General features: G+C 37.4%; 1 long non-coding RNA gene across 1 annotated transcript in view; it reads left to right on the forward strand.

The window, feature by feature from the left end:
- Nucleotides 1–12,250, forward strand: part of LOC135362041 (uncharacterized) — a 220,363-nt gene that overhangs the window by 135,853 nt on the left and 72,260 nt on the right. The window lies entirely within an intron of this gene.

The following is a 12,250-nucleotide window of genomic DNA, read 5'->3' on the forward strand; positions in this document are numbered from 1 at the left end:
AATGGAAAATCAGGTACTCCTGCTTTAAAAGTTACAAGCTGCTCAGTTCTGCGTTCTCACTACCTGCCTATATAAGAGTGATGCTACTGTTGGTCTTCACTGCACTCACCTTTCCTTCTCTCCCCCATGGCTTCTTATACCCCACTGAGCCTTCTCATTTTGAACCTTTAATCCTTCTGTCCTGTCTCCTTCGTGCCCACTTGAGAAGAAATACAAATAAAGCCAATAGACTACCTTTCCCTATGAAACATCCTTCCAGCTGTGTGACTGAACTTTTATAATCAGTATTTCCCTGACAATTTGAGTACCTCAATAAATGGAGAGAAAGGGAACTTATATTTACAAAGTGTCTACTGTGTGATATTACATAGTATTTATTCTCACCAAGCTAGGCACTTCCTGCACATTCTCTCATTTGCATGCGCCACCTTACTCCCCATTCCAATAGGCATACTGAAGGAGTTATGCCTTTCTCTTTGCTTCTTGGAATGTTAAAAATAACTGGCACTGACTAAATTAATTCAACAAAATTATAAGGTATTTCCCTCACATATATTCCCAGTTGCCTGTGTAGAAACAGCCTTAATAAGGGATATGGCAACAGGGCTGAAGTCATGTCTCCCTGAACATAGCTAAGCCAATTACAGAAATATTCTGCCATCCAGAACTTCATAGGCCACATCAAAAATGTGGTTTATAATTATTTGTTTAGAATGGTCTCTTAGGAAGCAGACAGCATTTCTCCTGATATAACAATTTTCCTCTCTGAAAGAACATTTACTTTGAATAATTTTAAATATTATGCATTCACGCTCACACCTTTTTCCTGGCAACTGCATTCTTTTTCATGACCAGGAAAATGTGAGTTTTATAGGAAGAAAAATGCAAGATAGTAAAAAGGTGGTTTTTAAACATAGTTTTCAGAGACATTTATTTTTTATTTCTTAGAAACACAATTTCTATGATGCATAATAATGCCACCAATGATTTTTAGCTTAGACATTTCAAGGACATAACCTAAAAATACAAATAAAAAAAAGATTGCTTTTCTTGCAAGATACATGAAGAGCCAATATAAACTGTGGCTATATTATTGTATGTTTTTCTGCACAGAGAACTGAATAATAAATTCACAATGTATCAAGTACCCAGACATTCTAATGCATGCATCTTATCTGGTATTAACATCCTGAACTGTAGTTGAGGTACACAGTGTGTCTTTTGTAGGTTTTGTTTTTTTTTTTTTTTTTAAGTAAGCTCCACACCCAGTGTGGAGCCCAACATGGGGCTTGAACTCACGATCCTGAGATCATAGACCTGAGCTGAGATCAAGAGTCAGGCATTTGGCGGACTGAGTCACCCATGTGCCCCCACAGTGTGTCTTTTAAAAAATTGTTAATTCCAGTAGAGTTAACATACAGTGTTATGTTAGTTTCAGGTGTACACATGTGTCTTTCAACACTGCTTATGACTTTTGAAAGCCTATCACGTGCAAATGCTGAGTTAGGGCCTGTGGTCCAATGGTGAACAAAACCAGACAAATTCCTTGCTTCATGGTGCTTATTATGTAGTAGAAGAGATGGAAATCAAGCGAATCATCAAATGGCTAAGAGTAGAATTTTAAGCTGAGAAGATTCAATGAAGAAAATATACATGAGATAAGCAAAATGTATAAAACTTGGTAGCTAACTGGATCTAGGAATTATGTGAAGGCTTCCATTCAGAAGTGCCTTTTGAGATGAAATCTGAGGGATGAAGAAGCATTGACTAAGAGGGAAAAGCAGGAATAATATTCCAGGAGGAAGGGGCAACATTTCAAAGATTCAGAATCAGGCAGGAAGCAAAGGAAGCCAGTCATGCTGGAGGGAACTGAATGCAGGAGAGACGGAAGGGTTAGGCTGGGACTAGACCAGGTAGGACACTGCAGGCCCTGGTAAGGACCAAGTTTCTGTCCTAAAAGCAATGGAATCTATGGAAAGGTTCAGTGCAGAGGGCAGGGAAGACAGATGTTTTTTTTCCCCATGCAGTTACCTTTACTGATGCCATTTTTTTTTCTTTTTTTAATTGAAGTATAGTTGACACACACCATGTTACATGGGTTTCAGGGGTACAACATAGTGATTGGACAAGTCTATACATAATGCTGTGTTCACTGCAAGCATAGCTACAATCGGTCACCATGCAACGCTATTACAATACCATTGACTATATTCCCTACACTGCCCCTTTTCTTCCTGTGACTTATTCCTTCTATAACTGGAAGCCTGTATCGTCCCCTCCCCTTCACCCATTTTGCTTGCCTCCCCACCTCCCCTTCCCCCTGGCAACCAACAGTTTGTTCTCTGTATTTATAGGTCTGTTTCTGCTGTTGTGTGTTTGCTTCTTCATCTGTTTTGTTTTGAACTGATTCCTCTGGCCTCCATGGTGTTGTGATTGGATGGAGACACATGTGTGGATGTAGGGAGACTGGTTTGGATAAAATTGCACTTGTCCAACCAAAAGATGATGGTGACATGGAATAATCTCAAATGCTTTGGGTGCCACCTCATCCTTCTATGCAAAAGCAGTAAACTTGAAATGTATGCTGATTTGTTCTCCATTCCTCCACTTCACCCTCTGCAGGTCTGCCTTACACCTTTTTCTGCCTCTTCTGTGTACTGGACGGGTTTAGCCCATTGGAGGCACCAACAGGACACTGGAGGACGGGAGGAGAGAAAGGTAAGGGTAGTATTTCTCCCCAACTCCTGCCTCTGCACCGCTCCTCTGGCAGTAGTTGGACTTCTTTAGAATGACAGCTCCTGCCACATGACCTCTCCTCCATAGGTCCTTCTCAGCTCCCCAAGCCTTTAGAAGTGCCAGGAATTTGAAAAAAAATACTTTGTCCATCCCCTTTCCTGAAGCCATATGGTTGTGTATGCAAGTATGTGATTAAAATAAATCTCTACCTAGATTATTAAGTGAATCATGTTATTAATAGAAAACAAGAAAGTAGCAAAAGAACTACTTCAGGTTAGTAAATCATGTAAACTTGGGTGCCAGTCTACTGCCAATGAAATTCCAGCTTTGCCATTTCTTTGCTGTGTGACATTGTGCAAGTTACTTTGTCTAGAAGCACCCTTACCTTGATAAATGCCAGGGGTATTTTGATCGGGATGGCATTGAAAGTGTAGCTTGCTCTGGGTAGCATAGACATTTTAACAATGTTTATTCTTCCGATCCATGAGCATGGCATATTTTTCCATCTTTTTGTGTTTTCTTCAATTTCTTTCATGAGTGTTCTGTAGTTCCTAGAGTATAGATCCTTTACCTCTTTGGTTAGGTTTATTCTGAGGTATCTTATGGGTTTTGGTGCTATTGTAAATGGAATCGTTTCTCTAATTTCTCTTTCTACAGTTGCATTGTTAGTGTATAAGAAAGCAACTGATTTCTGTGCATTGATTTTGTATCCTGCCACATTACTGAATTGCTGGACGAGTTCTAGTAATTTGGGGGTGGAGTCTTTTGGGTTTTCCACATAAAGTATCATGTCGTCTGCAAAAAGAGAGAGTTTGACTTCTTCTTTGCCAATCTGAATACCTTGTATTTCTTTTTGTTGTCTGATTGCTGTTGCTAGGACTTCTAGTACTATGTTGAACAATACAGGTGAGAGTGGGCATCTCTGTCATATTCCTGATCTTAAGGGAAAGGCTCTCAGCTTTTCCCCATTGAGGATGATATTCACTATGGGTTTTTCATAGATGGATTTTAGGAACTTGAGGAATATTCCCTCTATCCCTATACTTTGAAGAGTTTTAATCAGGAAAGGATGCTGTATTTTGTCAAATGCTTTTTCTGCATCAATTAAGAGGGCCATATGGTTCTTCTTTCTCCTCTTATTAATGTGTTCTATCACATTGATTGATTTGCAAATGTTGAACCACCCTTGCCTCCCTGGAATAAATACCACTTGGTCATGGTGAATAATCCTTTTAATGTACTGTTGGATCCTATTGGCTAATATTTTGGTGAGAATTTTTGCATCCATGTTCATCAGGGATATTGCTCTGTAATTCTCCTTTTTGGTGGGGTCTTTGTCTGATTTTGGAATCAAGGTAATGCTGGCCTCATAAAATGAGTTTGGAAGTTTTCCTTTCATTTCTATTTTTTGGAACAGCTTCAGAAGAATAGGTATTAATTCTTCTTGAAATGTTTGGTAGAATTCCCCTGGGAAGCCATCTGGCCCTGGACTTTTGTTTTTTGGGAACTGGAACAAACAATCCTAAAATTTGTATGGAACCAGAAAAGACCCCAAATCACCAAGGGAATGTTGAAAAAGAAAACCAAAGCTGGGGCCATCAAGATGCCTGACTTCAAGCTATATTACAAAGCTGTGATCACCAAGACAGCATGGTAGTGGCACAAAAACAGACACATAGAACAATGGAACAGAATAGAGATTCCAGAAATGGGCCCTCAACTCTACGGTAAACTAATCTTTGACAAAGCAGGAAAGAATATCCAATGGAGAAAAGACAGTCTCTTAAATAAGTGGTGCGGGAAAGAATATCCAATGGAGAAAAGACAGTCTCTTCAATAAGTGGTGCTGGGAAAATTGGACAGCCACATGCAAAAGAATGAAACTGGACCATTCTCTTACACCATACACAAAGATAAACTCAAAATGGATGAAAGACCTCAATGTGAGACAGGAATTCATCAAAATCCTAGAGGAGAACATAGGCTATAACCTCTTCAACATCGGCCACAGCAACTTCTTTCAAGACATGTCTCCAAAGGCAAGAGAAACAAAAGCAGAAATGAACTTTTGGGACTTCATCAAGATAAAAACCTTCTGCACAGCAAAGAAAACAGTCAACAAAACAAAGAGGCAACCCATGGTATGGGAGAAGATATTTGCAAATGACACTACAGACAAATAAATAAATAAATAAATCTTAAAAAAGATAAAGTGGTTTCACTTGAACCACCTAAGAGGAAGGTTATTCCCTCCTGGAACCGTGATTATACAAAATACAATGGAAATAATCATTTCAAAAAGACAGAAACCTAAGTGTACTGAGGGATGGAATAGACCATAATCGTAGAATGCAACACATTCATATAAAATGTGACAGTGTGTTATTCTCAGCCACCTTGAAGTGAATACCTACACTTGAAGATGGAATTAGGTCGAAACATAACCTTGAACAACAAATACCAGGGATAGAATACTGGGCTACCTAAGTTTTTTTTTTTTTTAAGATTTTATTTATTCATTTGAGACACACAGAGAGAGAGCATGAGCAGGGGGGAGACAGAGGGAGAGGGAGAAGCAGGCTCCCTGCTGAGCCAGGAGCCCAACGTGGGGCTCGATCCCAGGACCCTGGGATCATGACCTGAGCCGAAGGCAGACACTTAACCATCTGAGCCACCCAGGCACCCCCTACCTAAGTTTCATATGAATATCTAGATGCTTGAGATCATCTAGAGATAGCATATCTGGGTTAGTCCCTGGAGTTCTACCTGTTCCTGCACACGTTTTGGCTATGTAAATGGAATGAGTTCATTTGGTCAATTATATCCTCTGGTTGACATATCCTCAGGCTGCTGAGTGGGAATAGAGTCTTTTTCTTCAGTTTATGCAGGGTAATGGTGGGTGAATGAAGAAGTAGTTTTGGATATATGCAGTGGTATAACATTAGAAACATAATGACCCTGGGTCAGTCTTATAGACAAAGAGAAATAAATGGGACAATTGTATGCATACAATGGGAAAACCATGTGAATGATCTCAGAGCTCAGTTTCTATGTGCATGCCATTCACATTGCTCAGTCCCCTCATAAATGAGTACATTTCTTTTCTAATTCAGTGTATGTATATTCTCTTGGCACACACATTCCCAAATACCATACTAATTCCTTCCAAGACCTCACTAATTATCCAAAGCAAGACATAAACTGTTGATGAGAAAATGAACTGCTTTAATAATATATGCTCTATCTCTGGCAGTTCCTTTTGCTTGTCAATAGCTATACTATATCTCAACAGTAAACTGAGAACTCTAGCCTGAAGTACTGACAAGAGGTCAATACATGCTGTTCTCAGCATAGACTATAAAGCAGTGTTCTTGCATTCCATTATAAAGTGGTAATGAAGGAAGAATATAACATTTGCAGAAGACGTTAGTCTCCATTTCATTACCAGTTGCCTGTTATCTTTTCAAGAGACTTGATTTCATGCAAAGAAAGCTTTCTCGCATCTTCAAATTCACCACTGAGTACTCAAGGACAATACAACAGTGACAATGTCCTTGATAATTGCACTCCTCAAAAGAAGATTAGGCTTAGTGCAAATCAAAAAGCCATTGTTAAAAGCCATTATTCTTCCATGTGACAAGAAAAAAAGTATGCTTGCTCTTCAATTTTATGGAAGGAAATGAAAAGGCAACTATGTGATTAAAGATCACTAATGTGATCTATAAATGCTATCCAATATACATGGACATTTGCTAAGGCCTCTCCCTACTAACACATTCTCTATCAAGAGAAAAGTTACCTGTTTGGGAGATTTGTTCATTTGGACTTGCACTATGGAAGGTTGCATATGCTAAATGGAGGCTGTGCTTTGTTTTGGGTTTTTTTTTTTTTTAATCTATTTATGGTCACGGTGCCAGCTCTTTACGTACAAAGTCATCTTCTGGGAACAGAGGTTCCTGGAAATAGCTGTTACCCCAAAAGAAGATTTACATATAATTAAAAATGGAATTCTAACACAGTCTGGGTCTGTGAGTTGAGAGATATGAGTATAATGCAAATGGGGCCATTTAGTTCAGTCAGTTCTTTGGCTACAATCTGAAACCATTGACCCAGGCAAACAACTGTCAATAACATAGCATGTTGGTCAGAACTCCAACCGAATAGGTTTAACACATCCTCACCTATTGCACACACCCTAATAAGAGGTTTTCAGTTGTGGCAATTTTATAGTAACGTGAAACTATTTATACTAAAGGCAAATTTTTTAATTTGGGGGGGCCCATTGAATTCCTTATGTTGTATCTTGAGTAGGAGACAGTGTGGAACATCCTGTGTCAGTGAGGTAAAAACAGAATCTTAGACTCATTAATGCCTACTCGTGGGAGAAACACACTGCTGTGGGGCCAGACTCAGAGGGAGTGAGTTGAGGATTAGCATAGCTGGGAGTCCAATGCACAGTATGTAAAAAAGATATGATGAAGGGAAAAATAAATGAATTCATAAACAGTTGGATATTTAAAAACTCCTTTGTTAGCAAGTGCTAAAACACAGAAAAAAGAAAAAAAAATATTATATAGAGAATTGAACAGTCAATATGACATAATATCTATTGAACAGTATATCCCCAAACTGCAATATACATTCTAGGCCATAAAATAAATTACAATCTATTTAAAAGTATTTATATCATCCAAAATATATTCTCTGACCACAATGGAATTGAATTAGAAATCATTAATAATAAGATATTTAAGAAATGCCTAACACAAAAACAGACATATAGATCATGGAAGAGAATAGAAAGCCCAGAAATAAGCCCACAATTATATGGTCAATTAATCTTTGACAAAGGAAGCAAGAATAGGCAATGGGAAAAAGTCTCTTCAACAAAAGGTGTTGGGAAAACTGGACAGCAACATGCAAAGGAATAAAACTGGACCACTTTCTTATACCATACACAAAAATAAACTCAAAATGGATTAAGGACCTAAACATGAGACCTGAAACCATAAAAATCCAAGAGAGAACAGGTAGCAATTTCTCTGACATTGGCTATAACAACATCTTTCTAGATATGTCTCCTGAGGCAAGGGAAACAAAAGCAAAAATAAGTTATTGAGACTTCATCAAGATAACAAGCTTCTGTACAGCGAAGGAAACAACCAACAAAACTAAAAGGCAACCTACAGAATGGACAAATTTATTTACAAATGACCTATCTGATAAAGGGTTAGTATCCAAAATACATAAGGACCTTATACAACTCGACACCAAAAGCCAAATAATCCAGTTAAAAAATGGCAGAAGACATGAACAGACATTTCTCCAAAGAAGACATCCAGATGGCCAAGAGACACATGAAAAGATGCTCATCATCACTCATCATCAGGGAAACACAAGTCAAAACCACAATGAGATATAACCTCACACCAGTCAGGATGGCTAAAATCAAAACGCAAAAACCAAGTGAAATACTGGGTATTTACCCCGAAGATAAAATGTAGTGATCTGAAGGGGTATGTGCACCCCAATGTTTATAGCAGCAATGTCCACAATAGCCAAACTATGGAAACAGCCAAGATGTCCATCAACAGATGAATGGATAAAGAAAATGTGGTATATATACACAATGGAATATTATGCAGCCATCAAAAAAAACCCAACATGAAATCTTGCCATTTGCAATGATGTGGATGGAACTAGAGGGTATTATGCTAAGCGAAATAAGTCAATCAGAGAAAGACAAGTATCATATGATCTCACTGATATGAGGAATTCTTAATCTCAGGAAACAAACTGAGGGTTGCTGGAGTGGTGGGGGGTGGGAGGGACAGGGTGACTGGGTGATAGACATTGGGGAGGGTATGTACTATGGTAAGCTCTGTGAATTGTGTAAGACTGTTGAATCACAGACCTGTACCTCTGAAACAAATAATACATTATATGTTAAAAAAAAAAAAAAAGAAGAAGATAGTAGGAAGGGAAAAATGAAGGGGGTGGAAATCGGAGGGGGAGACGAACCATGAGAGACTATGGACTCTAAGAAACAAACTGAGGGTTCTAGAGGGGAGGGGGGTGGGGGGATGGGTTAGTCTGGTGATGGGTATTAAAGAGGACATGTATTGAATGGAGCACTGGATGTTATACGCAAACAATGCATCATGGAACACTACATCAAAAACTAATGATGTAATGTATGGTGATTAACATAACATAATAAAATAAAATTTAAAAAAAAAGAAACAATTGTTGACGAGGATGTGGAAAAAAAAAGAAATCCTCTTGCACTGTTGGTGGGAATGCAAACTGGTGCACCCACTGTAGAAAACAGTATGGAGTTTCCTCAAAGAGTTAAAGATAGAACTATGCTATGATCTAGGTATCACACTACTGGATATCTACCCCCAAAATACAAAAACACTAATTAAAAGGGCTCCATGTGTCCCAGTGTTTATAGCAGCATCATCAGCAATAGCCAAGTTATGGAAAGAGCCCAAATGTCCACTGAATGATGAATGGATAAAGAAGAGATGGTATACACCATATAAACTTCATGAGATCAAGAACTTTTCACAACCATATTCTCAATATCTGTGGAATGAATAAATAAATCCAGATGTTCCTTGCAGTACTTCTGAAAAAAAAAAGAAGAGATGGTATATGTATACAGTAGAATATTACTCAGCCATAAAAAGAATGAAATCTTGCATTTTCAACAGCATGGATGGATCTAGAGGATATAATGTTAAGTGAAATAAGTCAATCAGAGAGAAACAAATACCATATGATCTCCCTCATATGTGGAATTTAAGAAAAAACAAATGAACAAAGAAAAAAAGACAAAACAAAAACAGACTCTTAACTATAGAGAGCAAACTGATGGTTACCAGAGAGGAGGTGGATAGGGGAATGGGTGAAATAGGTGATGGGAATTAAGGAGTGCCCTGATGAGCAGCAGGTGATGTATGGAAGTGTTGAATCACTGTATTGTACACCTGAAACTAATATAACACTCTGTTAACTACACAGGAATTAAAATTTTTTGAATGCCTAAACATTTGGAAATTCAACAATACACTTCTGAATAACAGAGAGATCAAAGAAGAAATCACAAAGCAAATTATAAACTACTTGGACTTGAACAATAATAAATTCATAACACATCAGAATTTAGGAATGAGCTAAAGCAATGATTAAAGGAAAAAATGTACCTATAAATGCACATATTAAAGAGGAAGAAAAGTTTCATTTTTAGTGATCTAAGTTTCCACCATGAAGAGCTAGAAAAAGAAGAAAAAACTGATCCTAAAGTAAGTTGAGGGAAGGAAACTACAAAGAGTGAAAAGTCAATAAAATAAAAAATAGACAAAAAATAGAGGAAGTCAAAAAGTAAAACTTTGGTCTCTGAAAAGGCTGATTTAAAAATTCTGAAAAGACTGATTAAAAATTGATAAATTCCTGGCAAGACTGATCCAGAATAAAAAAGGGAAAACAGAAACCAATATTAGGAATGAAAGAGGGAAAATTATTACAGATCACAGAGATGTTAAAATGAAAATAAGAAAATATTATAAACAATTTCATGCCACTAAATTAAGTAACTTAAATGGACAACATTCTTTTGAGAATACAACTTACCAAAACCTGATAAGAAATAAAAATATACATAACACTGTATCTGTTAAAAAAAAATATGGTACTTCTCTGGCCAAGATGGAATAACAGAGACTGGAATTACCTTGCCATTTGAGACAACAAATAAAAGCCAAAAAATATTGTATGAAACAATGGTTTTCAAGATGATAATCAATGACAGTGATCTCTGAGAGATAGGAAACAAATGGAGTGAGTCCTATGATTGCCCCAGCTTACTGCCTTGAGAAAATTTCCAGGCCACAGTGCAGGGGGAACCTAGAGGAACCTCTGGGTTGAGGAGCTGAAACTGAGATCACAAGTAGAGCAAGACAGCTACAGTCCAGAGTATAGAGGACTGGAGAGGCCAGAGCGACACAGAAGGAGGAAAGCTAGGGAGCTGCCGGGCATTCAGCAGAATACTCATCAGCACATGCATGTGAAGGAACTACCCCAGGGCATCTTGAAAGGATTAACAGCTCACCGCTCAGGATCAGGAATAACTCAGTTCCCACCAGCCAGTCTGGGAGAGTCCTAATTCACAGGGCATTTGCTAGTGCTCAGAAAGGACTTGCCTCTGGGGTGAGGAAAAATTAGCTCTAGACTAAATGCTGCTCAGGTCCTGTTTATAAAATATAAAAGGAAGACCCCAATGGATCAAACTATTTCCAAGAAACAAATAGTTCAGGAGCACAAAAATATTCAGCGTGCAAGAAGGTAAAGTTCACAATGTCTGGCATCTGATTACAGATTACTAGACATGAAAAGAGGCAGGAAAACATGACTTATAATAAGGAGAACAATCAATCATTCAAAACCAACGCATAACTGACCCTGATGTTAGAAATAGCAGATGAGGACATTAAAACAGTTATAACTGTATTCTATATGTTCTGTATGTTCAAGTAAATATATGAAATATAAAGAAAAACTAAAATGTCAGAGATGAAAGGTAGAAATGAATAGAGATGAAAAAGGTATAAATTTCCAGTTATAAAATGAGTAAGTCACAGGAATGTAATGTACAGCATGGTGGCTATAGTTAATAATATTGTCTCGCATATTTAAAAATAGGTAGGAGAGTGGATCTTGAAATTTCTCATCATGAGAAAAAAATTGTAACTATGTATGGTGATGGATGTTAACTGGACTTACTGTGGTGATCATTTCACAATATATACAAATACTGAATCATTACATTGCATACCTGAAACTAATATAAGATTACATTAATTATACCTCAATTTTTAAAAAGTTAAAAGTGTATTCTATATGTTCTAAAAGTTAAGTAAATACAAGAAATATAAAGAAAAATTATAATGTCAGAGATGAAAAATACACCAGATGGAAATAAAGGTATATTGACATTGTAGGAGGAAAAAATGGTGAACTAAGGATGAGATATCCAGGAAGAATGATTTTTAAGAGATTTATTAAGATATCTTTGTAAAATATGGAATCTGACACATGAAAGTACTCAAAAATTATTTATGATGATGATGATGATGATGATGATGATGATGATGATTATTTAGAGTGTTTGGGTCCAGAAAGATGGGATGAATTTTATGATATGTCTTGGCTTTAGTAGAGAAATGAGGTGCTAGATGGGGACACCAAAGGAGGAGAACAATCCCATGAATTGGTCAACATGGAAGGGGTTCCATTAAAGTAAATTTTTTGTAGCAGGAGGACACCTACAACTCCCAGGATGCAGGAGCAGATCCAGCTGTGAAAGAGGGAAAATTAAGAATGACAATAATTTCATTATTTTTTAAAATTACTTTTATAAGTAGACCCCTGAGGAGCCAAAATTTATTTCAGTACCAGGAAAAAGGTTTTAGACATTAATGCTGCCCAGCAATTCAATGGGTGATCTTTT

This window comes from Mirounga angustirostris, unplaced genomic scaffold (assembly GCF_029215605.1).
Source record: "Mirounga angustirostris isolate CCGP_5_RB_7025 unplaced genomic scaffold, mMirAng1.0.hap1 SCAF_11, whole genome shotgun sequence".
Taxonomy (NCBI): domain Eukaryota; kingdom Metazoa; phylum Chordata; class Mammalia; order Carnivora; family Phocidae; genus Mirounga; species Mirounga angustirostris.